Source organism: Triticum aestivum, chromosome 1D (assembly GCF_018294505.1).
Source record: "Triticum aestivum cultivar Chinese Spring chromosome 1D, IWGSC CS RefSeq v2.1, whole genome shotgun sequence".
NCBI lineage: Eukaryota > Viridiplantae > Streptophyta > Magnoliopsida > Poales > Poaceae > Triticum > Triticum aestivum.
In genome coordinates this window covers 202,935,859-202,954,227 of record NC_057796.1, presented here as the reverse complement: position 1 = coordinate 202,954,227, position 18,369 = coordinate 202,935,859, and positions in this window count along the sequence as shown.

The window sequence follows — 18,369 nt, the reverse complement described above, 5'->3', positions numbered from 1 at the left end:
CTAGCCGGGGCTAGAAAAACAGCAGGTTGGTCTCTCATGGAGGATCCCAGAAAGGGTGCTCGAGGTGGGTTGCTCCTGCTTGGCGCCACAACTCAAAGGTCCTTGTGATGCTTGCCATTGTTTCGGTCAGGCTTGCAATCTTTTGCCGGAAAGTGCATTCGTTTCTCCACTGCCAAATGTCACCAAGCACCAGAATGATCATTGTCTTGACTCCTTTCTTGTGTTCAGCTCTTGCTCCATCGATCATCTCGGTGATGATTTCCACCGCTTTGCTCTTCTGCTGCCAGTTCGAGGGGTGCATGGAGCTGCATCCCTTGGGCAGTTCTTGCCCAGACTGCCGATGAAAATGGGCACTGCCAGAAAAGGTGTTGCGAGGTCTCGAGGTTTCTGAGACAAAGTTGACAGAAGTACTCATTTGGCCAGCCTCGTCTCTGAAGACGGTCATTGCACCATAATCTGTTTTTGAGCAGCAGCCAGACCGTAAATTTGAGCCGGGCCGGTGCCCAGACTTGGCAGAGCAGATTTCTGAAGTTAGTCTTGAGCATCCCTTTGGAATTGGCAGTTGTATGCCGAGCTGGTGGAGAAGGATCCTGAGGCCGTGTGCTTCCACTTAATTGTGTCTTGCTCCTGGTCGCTTAGGCTTATGTTCTTCGAGATGAGCCATCTGTTCAGGCGGATCACCTCCGGCCAAAGCTGCTGTGTTTGCCCGTGGGCTAGATCTGTAACCCAGGTGTCATCGTGTAGTGCCGCATGAACTGTTCTGTTCTTCCTTTTTGAGTGCTTGTGTAGTTCAGGGAATTCCATTTTGAGCGTGCCTGCACCAGCCCAGGAGCTGTCCCAGAAACTGGCCGTCTTCCCATCACCTAGTGTCACCGTGGTTGAGGCGTTGAAGAGCTCTCTGTCTCCTTGATCGCAGGGCAGTTGCATGCCCACCCAGGGCCTGTTGGGTGTGAGCCAAGAGAGCCACAGCCATCTGAGCCTGAGTGCACGGCTGAAGCGTTGTAAGTTGGAGATGCCAAGGCCGCCGTTGTCAATCGGAGTGCATACCTCCGGCCAGCTCACTTTGCATTTCCCGCCACTGATCGCTTCGTCTTCGTCTTGGGCCCAGAGGAGACGTCTTCGGATCTTGTCTACCTCGGCTAGCAGTTTCTTTGGTACCTTCAGTACAGTTAAGGCAAAAGTGGAGAGCGCTGACAGAACACTTCTGACGAGGACTCGCCGTCCCGCAATGGTTAGGAGCCGTCCTTTCCAGCCCAGACGAGCTCTGATTCGGTCAAGGATGAATTGCAAGTGCACTATGCGTAGCCTGGAGATAGTGACTGGGAGCCCAAGGTATCGTAGGGGGAACTGAGCTTGTTGCCCTCCAAAGCTCTGGAGAACCTGTTGCAAGTTAATTTGATCACATCTAATAGCAGCAACCGAAGATTTCTGCAAGTTTACTTTCAGCCCTGACGCTAGCCCGAAGTCATGGATGATGCTCATCAAGGTGTCAATCTCCTCCTTCACTGGGTTGGCAAAGATGATAACGTCGTCTGCGTATAGACTTACACGCAACGCGAGGTCTCTGCCTGGGATCGGGTCGAGCTGGCCAAGCTCCATGGCACGCTGGAGAAGCCGGTGTAGCGGGTCTATGGCGATGATGAAGAGGAGCGGGGACAGGGGGCCCTGTCCGAGTCCCCGGCAGTGCAGAATTTTCTTCCCCGCCGCACCATTAAGTAAGAAGGAGGAGGTCGATGTCGTCACAAGCATAGCTATCCAGTCACGCCGTCTAGCCGGGAAACCTAGGGCTTGGAGGAGCTGGAGGAGGTACTCCCACGAAACATTGTCAAAAGCCTTAGCTATGTCAAGTTTGAGCAGGAGCGCGGGTGTTTTTCTTCTGTGTAGAGACCTAACTGCATTTTGGACGTAGAGATAGCTGTCATGTGTGCTCTTCTTTGCTAGGAAGGCAGACTGTGCCGGTGAGATGATGGTGTCGATGACGTTTGATAGCCGCATGGAGAGGACTTTGGTGATTAGCTTAGCTACAGAGTGAACAAAGCTAATTGGCCTGAAATCAGAGATTGTTTCTGCGCCATCTTTCTTCGGGATCAAAACTACCATGGCAAGAGTTAAGAGCATCAAGACCATCGCCGGAGTAGAATTGGTAGAAAGCTCTCATGATGTCTTGCTTGATTGTTTGCCAACAACTACGGAAGAAAATTCCAATGAATTCGTCCGGGCCCGGAGCTTTTTCTGCCGGCGAGGCCTTGATCGCCTCCCACACTTCTTCCTCGGAGAAGGGGTTGTCGAGGCCCCCTCCTCGAAGAGTGGGCAGCTGTAGCTGGCTCCAGTTGATGGCCCTACGGCAATCTCCTTTGGAGCCGAGGACGGAGTTGAAATGCTCGAAGATGACTGCTTCCTTGTCCTCGTGTGATGTGACGATTCCGTTTCCAGTCCTTAGGTTGTGAATGAAGTTCTTTCTACGTCTCGAACGGATCTTTGCATGAAAGAACTTGGTTCCTGCATCGCCCAGCTTGATCCAGGTCAGCCTGGAAGCTTGGCGCTTGCGCGCGTGCTCGATCGCCGCAAGGCTGAGCAACCTTTGCTTGAGGAGTCGTCGAAGATTGAATTCCGGCGTGGAGAGGCTGCGGGATTCTTGGGCTATGTCTAGACGTAGGATGATCTCTGTTGCTATGTGGAATTGGATCTTGGCGTCGCTAAAGAGTGAGGAACTCCAGGTTTTCAGATCCTTTGCTGTACGCGCCATCCTGATTGATAGTCGTTTGAAAGCACACGCGCTTTGCACTGGCCGGCTCCAAGCATGATCAACCGTCTCTTGGAAGCGCAGGAAAAGCGGCCAGAAGCTCTTGAATTTGAATTTGGCGCGTCGGCGAGGGGCGGCTGCATCGGCTAGGAGAAGCGGGTAGTGGTCCGACACTGCCGTAGATGCCGCCATCAGTACGCTAGAGGGGAATAGCTCTTCCCAACTACAGGTGCAAAAAAACTTGCCGATGCTGACGAGTGTCGGGTTCTCGCGCTCATTGCTCCAGGTGTAGCGGCGGTTTTTGCACTTGATTTCTTTTAAGCCGGCGCTGTCGATGGCTCGTCTAAACATGCCCATGATCCTGCGGTTGAGGTGGTTGTTGTTTTTGTCTCTCGCCTCGTAGATGAGATTAAAATCGCCGTTGATGAGCCATGGAGCAGCAGGCGGGGGGCCGTTCTAGCTAATTCAGCGAGGAAAGCAGCTTTCCTATTGTCTTCAGTTGGGCCGTAGACTGTCGTTAGCCAGAAGCTTGCGGATTGCTGGATGAGCGTCACCTTCGCAGTGATCGCGAATTCGCCTACAGCTTGCGAGACAATGTTGGCCAGGTCGCTGTTCCAGAAAATGGCTGCTCCGCCGCGGGAGCCGATCGCGGGAAGTACTATACATTCAGTCAGGGCAGTGCCCCCAATTTCTCTGACGATGCTTGGGGTCCAGACGTCGATCTTAGTTTCCTGCAGGCACAGAATCGCTACTTTGCTAGCGGTGACTACCTCGCAGACCGCCGCGCGTTTTGCTGGCTGGTTAAGGCCGCGGACGTTCCACGACATGATCGGGCAAAGGCGTTTACTCATTTGAAAACGGGTTTGCTCCGGAGGCTGATAGAAATCTAAATGGCCTCAGGCCCAATACAGACACAACCATACTAGCAGGGGCACGCCGGCGTCCACCAATAGCGCCCAAACTACGCCGGCGAGAAACGGTCCACTCTAAAGAAACAGAGTAAGGGAAGCCTAAATCTAACCAGCTACACGCCGGTCGCCGCCGGAGACCGTAAAATAGGTGCACTAACATATCTAAACCGAGGCCATAGTGGCAACTCCTTCAGGCCCCGCAAGGCCTGCAGCGACGAGAAGGGAATCCTTGTCGAGGCGCGTCAGCTTGGCGATGACAGCAATGTCGTTGTCGGTGAGGGGCTCGTCGAAGCGACGGATGAGTGCGTCGGCAACCTCCTTGGTCATTTTCTCCTTTGGTCCGAGCAGACCGAGCTCCTTGACAATGCGGAGGGAGGCACGCTGGGAGACTGGCGTCTTGGAGGTGTAGGCGGCCTGGCGTGTGCTCTGCCTGGTGGATGCTGGAGCCACACGTGTCTTGGGTGGAGCAGAAGGGCGGCGTAAGGGGGCGTTGGCGATGATCGGTGCTGGGGCGTCGACGAACAGGCCGCGAGTGACTTGGGGGGCGCTATCGTTGTCGATCTCGAGCTGGCAGACGCGGGTGGTGACCACGCCGAGCTGCATCTCCAGCGTGCAGGCAGGCGTGCGGGCGCATCTGTTGAACTGGCCGGAGGCCTGGGGGGTGGTGGCGAGCGTGGGGTTGAAGGCGTCAAGCTGCGCCTCGGTCGCAAAGTTATTTATGAGATGGCGGTGCCGGTTGGAGTTTTGCCCGCACACTCTGTAAAGAATCACAGTTGCATCAGAGCCTTGTACGCATGAGTGCTGTTGTTTAGTCTGGATGGCTTGTGCTTGCGTAGATTCAGTTCTATTCCTGCCTAGTGCCTCTCTTGCGTAGAAGAGACTGGGACAGCTGAATTTTGTATGTGAAAAGTCCGGCTGTCCTTCCGGGTCACGAATTGTTTTTTCGTTTTGGTTTGCGGGGGAACTTCAAAGTTTACATTGTGCACATTGAACTATTCTTTGCCTCTGTAAACTAATATATTTTTTTTGGAAGATTTTATATTAGTTTACAGAGGGAGTATTCTCAAAGGCTCAAAAGACACTGTTTATTCAGATTTTTTTGGTACTCTCTCCATTCCACAATATAGTGCGCCCGCGTTTTTCGAGATCTAAGTTTGACCATATATTTAACCAACGAGACCGACTGCGGCGGAAGAAAAAAATTATACCATTGAATTCATTCGAAAATACGAATTTAGTGATATAATTTTTGCTCCCGCCGCAATTGGTCTCATTGGTTAAACTTATGGTCAAATTTAGATCTCAGGAAGCGTGAGCGCACTACGTTGTGGAATAGAGGAAGCATGTAATAGTCTGACGGAAGTGATTTTTGCAGTAGCATTCAAATCTTATTTTAATGAAACCAGCGAGCTTTAGAAAAGCTAAAAACTAGGACATGCGATCGTTTTTCAACCAAACAATAAATAAATCTTCCCTTCGGAGCATCCGAAGCGGATGCAGATAGTGGTTTATGTCGGTGGCATCTAAAAGACGGCGGATCATGGTTGGCGGCTGGTAGGTTCCAGACAAGATAATCATCCCTACGCTCTCATGCAGTCATGCCTTCATCAACTGAGGTGTCGCTAGACACCATAGTGCTTGTTACACCACCGCGACACCACATCGCACACCGAGGACCATGTCCGCCAGTCCACACCTGAGCTGCGTGCTTCACCCATGAACACCACGTCCCCCATGACAGGGCAGCCACCCTACATCCAGACAACCCCGAGACCAACCAAGGAACCGACACCCCAACCACCAGTGGAGTCGCGCCGCCGCTCTGCCTCAAACAATGTTAGATCTGAGACCAGGAAGTACCATCTCGAGGAAAGGGGGATGCGTAGGAGGGGATCGAAGCCACGACCAACTCCATCCGCGTCGGTGATTGGAGGGCCGACCACATCGGAGCCTCCCATCCATCATGCCAACCTTCCCACCGGACACCCCCTATGTTGCCCCACCACGACCACTATCTAAGATCAATGCAGGGCCACCAACTGTCCACCGATGGGAGAATCAGACCAGCCGTTGATGTCCTGCAAGTGCACCGATGTAGCAATTTCGTGATAAGGAAGGTTTGTCGACCCCGGAGAGAGTGAAAAGGTAGTCACTACTATCCACGCAGTTGTGTCGTGACTTACGCAACTATGCTTACGCCCAAACAGGAGTTTGAAAATAGTTCACGGGGAAACGTCAAAAGATAGAATTAAAATAAGGTACTAGAACAAATAAAAAAATAAATACTAAAGTAAAATGAGAACATAAACGGCGGAGAAATATGTGATGCTTTAGATGAGAATGCTGGCGTTTTGGTACGGCCTCGTTTGGCTTTGGCGCTCATTGGGGCTAAGCTTTTCGAAGCACATACTGCTAAATCTATTCCTTGCATTATAGGATATGGCGATCGATCAATGGTGGCGATATATCACACAAATTGTCTCTCAAGCCACACTATTTTGAGACAACTCAGTTGTCCTAGTTCTCATCCCATACCAATGGCGGATAACGGAAAGACATTACGACCACAAGGACCGGACCGAAGGCAATAAGTTATATGAACAATCGTGATCCCTAGAATAATTGTGTTCCCCTCAGGATATCAATGCTTGCCACGTGGAGGTCTCTCGGTTTGCGCAACTATCTATCAACTTCACGTGAGGCCTAGAGAGTTGAACATTTTCAACTACACCGATGGATCGGACGTCCAATCACTAAGTTACTACAAAGGTAAATAATCAACACAAAGAAGGCGCACATAAATAGAGGAGGCATTTCAAATAACCGCTTCCTAGTTGACCGACCCATAGCCAACAATTACTCAAATAACATCACATATAAAGGGGGTTCAAGAGTTGTTACAACCCATCACGGAGACCGTGATGGGGGAAGGAGAAGGGGTGTTGGTGAAAATGATGCGGCGACGCATGACCGCGCCCCACGACGGTGCTCTTCCGACGGCAACTCCCTTCCGGTCTTCCTCCAAGAATGCAACGATGGACATGCAGACTTGGCACAACCTCCAAGTGCTTTTTGATGTGGACAGTGGCTGGATGTGGAGAAATGAATAAAAGATGGTTGTCGAATGAAATGACGGTGGCGTCTAGGGTTGGAGTTGTATATATAAGAGCTCTCCCAAAACCTCCTCCATTGATGTAGCACCTCTCCTTTGATCCAAGGGTTCTAGCCTTTAGGTGAGCCCAACCTTTTCCCAAAACATCCTTTGATGGCCAATGAAGTAGTAGGAAGAAACATGGACAAAATCCGCAAAGAATCACACTTGGAAATGCAACTTTCAGGCTTGTCCGGGCCTGGTACAAGCAGGTTTGATTGTATAAAGCATCGTCTTGCGTTCTGGACTCTCTAGTAAAATCGCCGCTATTTTCTTCATACTAAGTCGGAATTTGACGTTTTTGGGCTCGTTGGAATCGTATGAATGACGCTGATGCACCTGCGGTGTTAGACTATACTTTTTATGCTTCATTATGCACCTGTGGTATGAATGGCACTAATGCAACTGTGGTGTTAGATTATGTTTTTTAGGTATGAATTGAAGGAAATATGCCCTAGAGGCAATAATAAAGTTGATATTTATATTTCCTTATATCATGATAAATGTTTATTATTCATGCTAGAATTGTATTAATTGGAAACTTGATACATGTGTGGATACATAGACAAAACTCAGTGTCCCGAGTATGCCTCTACTAGACTAGCTCGTTAATCAAAGATGGTTAAGTTTCCTAACCATAGACATGTGTTGTCATTTGATGAACGGAATCACATCATTAGGAGAATGATGTGATGGACAAGACCCATCGTTAGCTTAGCATAATGATAATTAAGTTTTATTGCTATTGCTTTCTTCATGACTTATACATATTCCTTTGACTATGAGATTATGCAACTCCCGAATACCGGAGGAATACCTTGTGTGCTATCAAACATCACAACGTAACTGGGTGGTCATAAAGATGCTCTACAGGTATCTCCGAAGGTGTTTGTTGGGTTGGCATAGATCGAGATTAGGATTTGTCACTTCGAGTATCGGAGAGGTATCTCTGGGCCCTCTCGGTAATACACATCATGATAAGCCCTACAAGCAATGTGACTAATGAGTTAGTCGCGGGATGATGTATTACGGAACGAGTAAAGAGACTTGCCGGTAACGAGATTGAACTAGGTATGAAGATACCGACGATCGAATCTCGGGCAAGTAACATAGCGATGACAAAGGGAATGGCGTATGTTGTCATTGCGGTTTGACCGATAAAGATCTTCGTAGAATATGTAGGAACCAATATGAGCATCCAGGTTCTGCTGTTGGTTATTGACCGGAGATGTGTCTCGTGAAGGAATATTCCCTAGAGGCAATAATAAAGTTGTTATTTATATTTCCTTATATCATGATAAATGTTTATTATTCATGCTAGAATTGTATTAACCGGAAACTTAGTACATGTGTGAATACATAGACAAACAGAGTGTCACTAGTATGCCTCTACTTGACTAGCTCGTTAATCAAAGATGGTTAAGTTTCCTAGCCATAGACATGAGTTGTCATTTGATGAACGGGATCACATCATTAGAGAATGATGTGATTGACATGACCCATCCGTTAGCTTAGCACTATGACCGTTTAGTTTATTGCTATTGCTTTTTTCATGATTTATACATGTTCCTATGACTATGAGATTATGCAACTCCCGAATACCGGAGGAACACTTAGTGTGCTATCAAACGTCACAACATAACTGGGTGATTATAGAGATGCTCTATAGGTGTCTCCGATGGTGTTTGTTGAGTTGGCATAGATCGAGATTAGGATTTGTCACTCCGATTGTCGGAGAGGTATCTCTGGGCCCTCTCGGTAATGCACATCACTATAAGCCTTGCAAGCAATGTGACTACTGAGGTAGTTGCGGGATGATGCATTGCGGAATGAGTAAAGAGACTTGCCGGTAACGATATTGAACTAGGTATAGTGATACCAACGATCGAATCTCGAGCAAGTAACATATCGATGGCAAAGGGAACAACGTATGTTGTTATGCGGTTTGACCGATAAAGATCTTCGTAGAATATGTAGGAGCCAATATGAGCATCCAGGTTCCGCTATTGGTTATTGACCGGAGAGGTGTATCGGTCATGGCTACATAGTTCTCGAACCCGTAGGGTCCGCATGCTTAACGTTCGATGACGATCGGTATTATGAGTTTATGTGTTTTGATATACCGAAGGTAGTTCAGAGTCCCGGATGAGATCACGGACATGACGAGGAGTCTCGAAATGGTCGAGACATGAAGATTGATATATTGGAAGGTTATATTCAGACACCGGAATAGTTCCGAGGCGTATCGGGTATTTTTTGGAGTACCGGGGGGTTACCGGAACCCCCCGAGGGGTTATTGGGCCTCATGGGCCTAGTAGTGGAAGAGAGGAGGAAGGCCAAGAGGTGGTGACGATGACATGTACCTAGGGTAGGGTAATAGGCTTGACCTAGACACCCTTCCCAAGGACACTGCCCTAGAGTCAAAGACATTCAAAGTGCAGCAGCATCTACCGACTGAAATCACCTCAAAGTGCAACCCACTCGACCAAGCAATCCACTCGGATAACCCAATTCCATTCGACCAGGATATAGTCATTCGACTATACCGAAAACCACTTGGAGTACAGAAGGTCTAAAGTCACTCAGGATGGCAATGGTCAGGCGTTCACTCCGTAGTCTTAATGATCATTTATATGTCTTTATTGTTGGCGTTACCAGTAACGTCTCACCTTAATGTACATTGAACCCCTTGTAACGTGGGCTGGCTGGGGTCCTGGCGCACTCTATATAAGCCACCCCCTCCACTCGCACAAGGGTTTGCACCCCCTGTATCTTCACGCATAATCCAGTCGACCAAGCCTCCGGGCACCAAGACGTAGGGCTGTTACTTCCTCCGCGAAGGGCCTGAACTCGTAAATCTTACGTGCACAACCTCACCGTAGCTAGGATCTTGCCTCCTCCTACGTACCCCCTATTCTACTGTCAGACTTAGAACCACGACAGTTGGCGCCCACCTTGGGGCAGGAGTCTTAGCGACTTCCGGTGAGGTTGCGATTTTTCCGATTCTCGTCATCATCATGGTTTCTGGCGGCGGTTTGGCCGAGGGCCGCGAGATTCGTCTCGGCGCGCTTGTTTTCATCGCCGACGACTCCGCCTGGCTCCAGGAGGCCCCCCTTGACGTCGAGATGCTCCCCGTCCGTGGTGCGATGCACTTTCGCGCATGCGTCCGTGGCGTCCTTCTGCGGCAGTCGTCGACCTAGTATCGGTCGGCTCCCGTAGCATCTTCACTCCCCACTGCTCGCCGTCGCAAGTGATCCGGTCGGTCACGGCTTCAGCGGTGGGTAAAGCATGCGGTGGCCCGTCAGTCGGCCACCCCTCAAGTCGCGGCAATCGAGCCCGAAGAATCTCTCTACGGCCTGTTCGACTGGCTTCGTCGAGACCCTATCCGAGTGCGACAGTAGCGACCCTGCGGCAGAAGTCCTGATGGTCGACACGCCGCGCGGCCCGCCTGGTTTCCATCGCAGCGACGGCGGCGATGGCGGCGGCGATCTGTCGCGTGTTCATGAGGAATACCGTCCCGAATCCCTCACTTTCTAGCAGAGGGATGAACTACACCAACGCAACATGGAGGTGCTCCACACTCCTATCATCGGAGAGACCTCCAAGGCTAGGGCCTAGCTTGGAGGCTGCGCGCCTGGCCACTTTGGCCGAGCGCGCACGGCTGGAGAACCTTCAGCATTCACTCGATGAACGCGCTCGACAACAGATCCCTGAGTCTAGTCGACGTCAGCGACAATTGTTCCCGCCTGAACCTCAGGTATACCGCACTCCGATTTAGAATCTTACAGCTGCAGCCCGTATAGCAGAGTCGATTTAGCCGTCCCAATCAGAGGCCGGTAGAGGCCTTATGCAAATCCGAGCATTGCTCCGGGCAGCAGGCGAGCAGAACACAACATTTTCTCAGTCTCGTAGCAGGATCCATAGCAGGTCTGTGGTGGCAGATACAGAGCAGTATTTGGGTCGGAACCACGAGCAGTATGATCATCGGCTCGGCCGTGATGACCGCCGTCGAATGCCCACGCCCACTCCGAGGGGTGGATCATATGTGCCCCGGCAATATGATGACAGGCGCCCGAATAGCGAGGAGCGGAGGGTCCCAGTCGACCCAAGAGAGCCAGGGTTTGATGCGAGGTCAATCCTCGTTCAAGGTCTGGTCGACAGGAACAGAGCACACAGAGAAGGGCTCGACAGAGATCGCCCGAATGGCAGCAGAGTTCATGTCTCCGGACCTGAGCGTTTCAGCAGAGCCATCAGAGCTGCTGAGATTCCTCCCAACTTCAGGTTGGCAACGGGAGTGAGCAAGTTCACCGGCGAGTCGAAGCCTAATACTTGGCTGGAAGATTACCGAGTGGCTGTGCAGATTGGTGGTGGCAATGATGAGGTGGCCATGAAGCATCTTCCCTTGATGTTGGAAGGTTCGGCCAGAGCTTGGTTGAATCAGTTGGCCTCTGGTAGTATATACAGCTGGGAAGAGTTGGCCCGGGTGTTTGTGAGAACATTTGAAGGCACTTGCAAACGTCCCGCAGGGCTGGCTGAGTTGCAACATTGTGTACAGAAACCGAATGAAACCTTGAGGGATTACATCCATAGGTGGACCACTTTGCATCACACGGTGGAAAATGTGTCTCAACACCAAGCAGTTTGCGCCTTCAAGGAGGGCGTTCGGTACAGAGAGCTTAACCTGAAATTCGGTCAGACAGGAGATATGACCCTAAGCCGAATGATGGAAATAGCCACTCGGTACGCTAACGGCGAGGAAGAGGACCGGCTCCGCAGTGGCAAGAGCAAACCAGTCGCCCAGGACACCGGAGGAGGTAATTCCAGTTAGAAACAGAAGCGCAAGGCTGAGCCAGCAGGTCCTGGAGAGACTACAGTTGTGACCCAAGGAAAATTCAAAGGAAAGCCTAAGGGGCCCTGGATCCCCAAGAAGGTGAAAGATCAAGCAGGAAATGATGTGCTAGATTTGTCGTGTCATGTACACACCAACAAGGATGAAGAGGGGAACCTGATTTATCCCAAGTATACCACTCGACAGTGTCGACTCCTTATCCAGCAATTCCGAGAGGGCCAGCCTAGTGAGAAAGAGAAGGAATCTGATAAGGATGAAGACAAAGAGGAGGATTATGGTTTCCCCAATGTCAATTCCACCTTAGTGATTTTTGCTGACGTCAAGAGCAAAAGTCGACTGAAAGTCATAAACAGAGAGGTAAACATGGTTGCTCCGGCAACAACGACGTATTTGAAGTGGTCAAAGACTCCTATCACATTCGACCAGTCCGATCACCCAGCACACGTTGCCACCCCCGGGAGGCAAGCGTTGGTGGTCGACCCAGTCGTTGGGGGCACCCGACTGACCAAAGTCCTGATGGATGGTGGCAGTGGCTTGAATATTTTGTATGCTGAGACCCTCCGGGGGATGGGCATTCCGATGTCCAAGCTTAGTGAGAGCAACATGCGGTTCCACGGCGTCATCCTTGGGAAGAAATCCGATTCACTCAGCCAGATCACTCTTGACGTGGTTTTCGGTGATTCGAAGAATTACCGCAAAGAAAAGTTGACATTTGAAGTTGTGGATTTTCACAGTGCCTATCATGCTATTCTGGGCAGAACTGCATATGCCCGTTTCATGGCTCGACCATGTTACGTGTATCTCAAGCTGAAGATGCATGGTCCCAAGGGCGTGATCACAGTCACTCGTAATCGGCAGAGAGCAGAAGAGTGCCTCCAGAAAGGCTCAAAGATCGCCGATGAACAGATGGCAACAGTAGAGATGCAAGAATATCAGAAGAATGCAAATCCGAGTGATTTGTTACGTGCCAAGAAGCTTGCTTCAGAGTCTACATTTCAGTCGTTTGGTGAAATGAAGCCAATTCACATTCACCCGACCGATCCCAATGCTGCTCCGACTCATATTTCAACAACACTCGACGGCAAATAGGAAGAAGCGCTCATCCAGTTCCTCCATGAACTACTGGGACATCTTGATACGTCTCCAATGTATCTATAATTTATGAAGTATTCATGCTATTATATTATCCTTCTAGGATGTTTTATATGCATTTATATGCTATTTTATATGATTTTTGGGACTAACCTATTAACCTAGAGCCCAGTGCCAGTTTATGTTTTTTCCTTGTTTTTGAGTATCGCAGAAAAGGAAAACCAAACGGAGTCCAATTGACCTGAAACTTGACGGAGCTTATTTTTGGACCAGAAGAAGGCCATGGAGTAAAATAGTTGGGCCAGAAGAGTCCCGGGCTGCCCACAAGGGTGGGAGGCGCGCCCACCCCCCTGGGCGCGCCCCCTGCCTCGTGCACAGCCCGGAGACCCCCCTGACTTGTTCTCGACGCCAAAACCTCTTATATATATATAAACCCCCAGAACATAACCTAGATCAGGAGTTCCGCCGCCGCAAGCCTCTGTAGCCACCGAAAACCAATCTAGACCCATTCCGGCACCCTGCCGGAGGGGGGGATCCCTCACCGGTGGCCATCGTCATCATCCCGGCGCTCTCCATGACGAGGAGGGAGTAGTTCACCCTCGGGGCTGAGGGTATGTACCAGTAGCTATGTGTTTGATCTCTCTCTCTCGTGTTCTTGAGGTAGTACGATCTTGATGTATCGCGAGCTGTGCTATTATAGTTGGATCTTATGATGTTTCTCCCCCTCTATCTCTTGTAATGGATTGAGTTTTCCCTTTGAAGTTATCTTATCGGATTGAGTCTTTAAGGATTTGAGAACACTTGATGCATGTCCTGCATGTGCTTATCTGTGGTGACAATGGGATATTCACGTGATCTACTTGATGTATGTTTTGGTGATCAACTTGCGGGTTCCGTAACATTGTGAACTTATGCATAGGGGTTGGCACACGTTTTCGTCTTGACTCTCCAATAGAAACTTTGGGGCACTCTTTGAAGTACTTTGTGTTGGTTTGAATAGATGAATCTGAGATTGTGTGATGCATATCGTATAATCATACCCACGGATACTTGAGGTGACATTGGAGTATCTAGGTGAGATTAGGGTTTTGATTGATATATGTCTTAAGGTGTTATTCTAGTACGAACTCTTGATTAGATCGATCCGAAAGAATAACTTTGAGGTGGTTTCGTACCCTACAGTAATCTCTTTGTTTGTTCTCCGCTATTAGTGACTTTGGAGTGACTCTTTGTTGCATGTTGAGGGATAGTTGTATGATCCAATTATGTTATTATTGTTGAGAGAACTTGCACTAGTGAAAGTATGAACCCTAGGCCTTGTTTCCTAGCATTGCAATATCGTTTGTGCTCACTTTTATCATTAGTTACCTTGCTGTTTTTATATTTTCAGATTACAAAAACCTATATCTACCATCCATATTGCACTTGTATGACCATCTCTTCGCCGAACTAGTGCACCTATACAATTTACCATTGTATTGGGTGTGTTGGGGACACAAGAGACTCTTTGTTATTTGGTTGCAGGGTTGTTTGAGAGAGACCATATTCATCCTACACCTCCCACGAATTGATAAACCTTAGGTCATCCACTTGAGGGAAATTTGCTACTGTCCTACAAACCTCTGCACTTGGAGGCCAACAACGTCTACAAGAAGAAGGTTGCGTAATAGACATCAAGCTCTTTTCTGGAGCTGTTGCTGGGGAGGTGAGTGCTTGAAGGTATATCTTTAGATCTTGCAATCGAATCTTTTTGTTTCTTGTTTTATCACTAGTTTTGTCTATAAAAGAAAACTACAAAAAAATGGAATTAAGGGTGCCTCATATGCTTCATCTTTTTAATATCTTTCGTGAAAATGATGGGAAGGAAAATTGTGCTCAAGTACTAGAAGAAGAATTGCATAGAATGCTTGGCATAAAATATGTGAATGATGAGCATGATTGCAATGCTGTTAGTATGAATTCTTGGAATACGCATGATGCTAATGATATGCAAAGCCACAAGCTTGGGGATGCTATGTTTGATGAAGATGATACTTTTTGTTCCCCAAGTTTTGATGAGCAAATTTACTATGATGAAAGCATGCCTCCTATTTATGATGATTATTTTGATGACACGTATGCTATAAAGAATAATGATAACCATGAAACTTTTCATCTTGATCTTAGTTTTCAATCACATGATAGTTATTTTGTTGAGTTTGCTCCCACCACTATTCATGAGAACAAATTTGCTTTTGTGGAGAGTAATAAAAGTTCTATGCTTGTAGGTCATGAAAATAATGCTTTAGGTGCTTGTTATATTGTTGAATTCATTCATGATACTACTGAAAATTATTATGAGGGAGGAACATATGCTTGTAGGAATTGCAATAATATCGAGTTTCCTCTCTATGTGCTTAAAGTGTTGAAGTTATGCTTATTTTGCCTTCCTATGCTAGTTGATTATTGTTCCCATAAGTTGTTTGCTTACAAAATCCCTATGCATAGGAAGTGGATTAGACTTAAATGTGCTAGTCATATTCTTCATGATGCTCTCTTTATGTTTCAATTCTTATCTTTTATGTGAGCATCATTGAAATCATCATGCCTAGCTAGGGGCGTTAAACGTTAGCGCTTGTTGGGAGGCAACCCAATTTTATTCTTGTTTCTTGCTTTTTGGTTCTGTTTAGTAATAAATATTTGATCTAGCCTCTGGTTAGATGTGGTTTTATGTTTTAATTAGTGTTTGTGCCAAGTAAGACCTATAGGATCTTCTTGGATGATAGTTATTTGATCTTGCTGAAAAAGACAGAAACTTTCTGCTCACGAAAAAAAATGTTAAAAATCACCAGAACGTGGTAAAATACTGATTACAATTGCAGTAGATCAATAAACAAATTATCTAGGTCGTCCTATTTTGGTAGAATTTTTGAATTACAGAAAGTTTGCGTTTGATACAGATTACTACAGACTGTTCTGTTTTTGACAGATTCTGTTTTTCGTGTGTTGTTTGCTTATTTTGATGAATCTATGGCTAGTATCGGAGGTTATGAACCACAGAGAAGTTTTAATACAGTAGGTTTAACACCAATATAAATAAATAATGAGCTCATTACAGTACCTTTAAGTGGTGGTTTGTTTTATTTCGCTAACGGAGCTCATGAGATTTTCTGTTGAGTTTTGTGTTGTGAAGTTTTCAAGTTTTGGGTAAAGGTTCGATGGACTATGGAATAAGGAGTGGCAAGAGCCTAAGCTTGGGGATGCCCAAGGCACCCGAAGGTAATATTCAAGGACAACCAAGAGCCTAAGCTTGGGGATGCCCCGGATGGCATCCCCTCTTTCGTCTTCGTTCATCGGTAACTTTACTTGGAGCTATATTTTTATTCACCACATGATATGTGTTTTGCTTGGAGCGTCATTTTATTCTGTTAGTATTTGCTTGCTGTTATTTAGAATAATGTTTTGCATCTCTATTTTCAATAAAAATGTCAAGGATAGCCTTTTACCATGCTTATTTTGCAAGTATACATGTTGCTGTTTCAAAACAGAAAGTTTATCGCTGTTGCAAAAATTCCCTAGAAAAGCCAGAATATGATAAAATGTTGAAACTTTTTGAATAATAAGCTCTGATAAATTTTCTACAGTGTGGTAGAATTTCATAATGTTTGGAGTTAGGGAAGTATGATGAATCTTCCATTCTTTACAGACTGTACTGTTTTGGCAGATTGCTGTTATTTTGCATTGTTTGCATATGTTTGCTTGTTTAATGATTCTATTTGAGGATAGGACTATTAAATATGCAGAGACATTTAGTATGAAATGTTGAATAATAATTTTGGTGATTTGCTACAGTAAAAATGATAAGGTTTTTGCATTGGTTTATACTAACTTATCTCACGAGTTCTTGTTGAGTTTGGTGTGGATGAAGCTTTCGAGATTTAGGAAACCGTGATATGAGAGGAATTAAGGAGACACAAAAGCTCAAGCTTGGGGATGCCCAAGGCACCCCAAGATAATATTTCAAGAAGTCTCAAGCATCTAAGCTTGGGGATGCCCCGGTAGGCATCCCACCTTTCTTCATCAACAATTATCGGTTAGTATCGGTTGAGCCTAAGTTTTTGCTTCTTCACATGATGAGTGCTATCCTTGAAATGTCGTTTTATTTTGTTTTGCTTGCTGTTTGAATAATATCCCAAGATCTGAAATTCTTAAATGAGAGAGAGTCTTCACATAGCTACATAATTATTTAACTACTCATTGATCTTCACTTATATCTTTTTGGAGTAGTTTGTCATTTACTCGTGTGCTTCACTTATATCCTATGAGTAAATGGTTGAATGATTTGAATGTCATAAATCTGAAATTATATATGTTTCATATGCCTTTCCCATGGGGAGTAATGCCTTCACATATAAGAAGTAGAGGTGGTAAATTTTTGAAGGTTAGCAAACATTGTATTGGTCACTTGAACAATTCATGAAAGAATATTGAAGGAAGAGAGATTTCACATATAAATATACTATCTTGGACATCTTCTATGATTGTGAGCCCCATTAATTATTTTCAAACCTGAGCAAATTAGTTGAAGTTGGACAAGGAAGACAACATAATGAGTTATGCTTGGGTATATTTGTATAGAAGTTATATTGTTATGGATCCTCTAACATGTGGTGCTTGCTATTTAGAATCCTTTGCTAGCCAAAATATCTGTACTAAGCGGGAATACTGCTTGTGCATCCAAATTCCTTGAACCAAGTTTATTCCATGAGTGTCCACCATATCTACCTATATGCGGTATTTACCTGCCGTTCCAAGTAAATTTGCATGTGCCAAACTCTAAACCTTCAAATAATAATCTGTTTTGTATGCCCGAATCGCTCATGTAGCGACTAGGGGCTGTCAGTATCTTCCATGCTAGGTGGGTTATTCTCACGATGAGTGGACTCCGCTCATCATTCACGAGAAAATGGCTGGTAACTGGGATGCCCAGTCCTATGATCAAAAGATCAAAAACAAATTCGCAAATAATTTAAACAAACTCCCCCAGGATTGTTGATAGTTGGACGGCACCCGTTGTTTCGGACAAGCCGTGGAGTGTGATTGTTGGTGGAGGGGGAGTAAAATCTTTACCTTTCTGTTTGGGAACTGCCTATAATGTATCTAGTATGGAAGATATTGGGAACTCTTGGTCGTTATGTTGACAATGAAAGCATACCTCTCAAAATTATTTTCATCTCTGTTTTAGCTTCGAGCTCTGGCACCTCTGCAAATCCCTGCTTCCCTCTGCGAAGGGCCTATCTTTTACTTTTATGCAAGAGTCAGTAGTATTCCTTCTCATTCCAACCTACTTTTTAGTTGGCAAGCATCATGTGGTGGAGAAAGATCTAAGCATATATGGCCATTCAAATATATTTGATCATGAATTATTATTGTTGACAATTATCTATATGATAAATAAGTTGGGAGGCGAAACATTAAGCCCCTATCTTTCTCTGTGTTCGATGGATGCTATTTGTTCTAAAAATATGCTTTGAGTGGTAGCAATCATGGAAGACTATATGATAGTTGAGTATGTGGGATTTGCTAAATCAAAGCTCTTACATAGACCCTTCTTGAAAATAAGATGAATTGCAATTGTTTGATG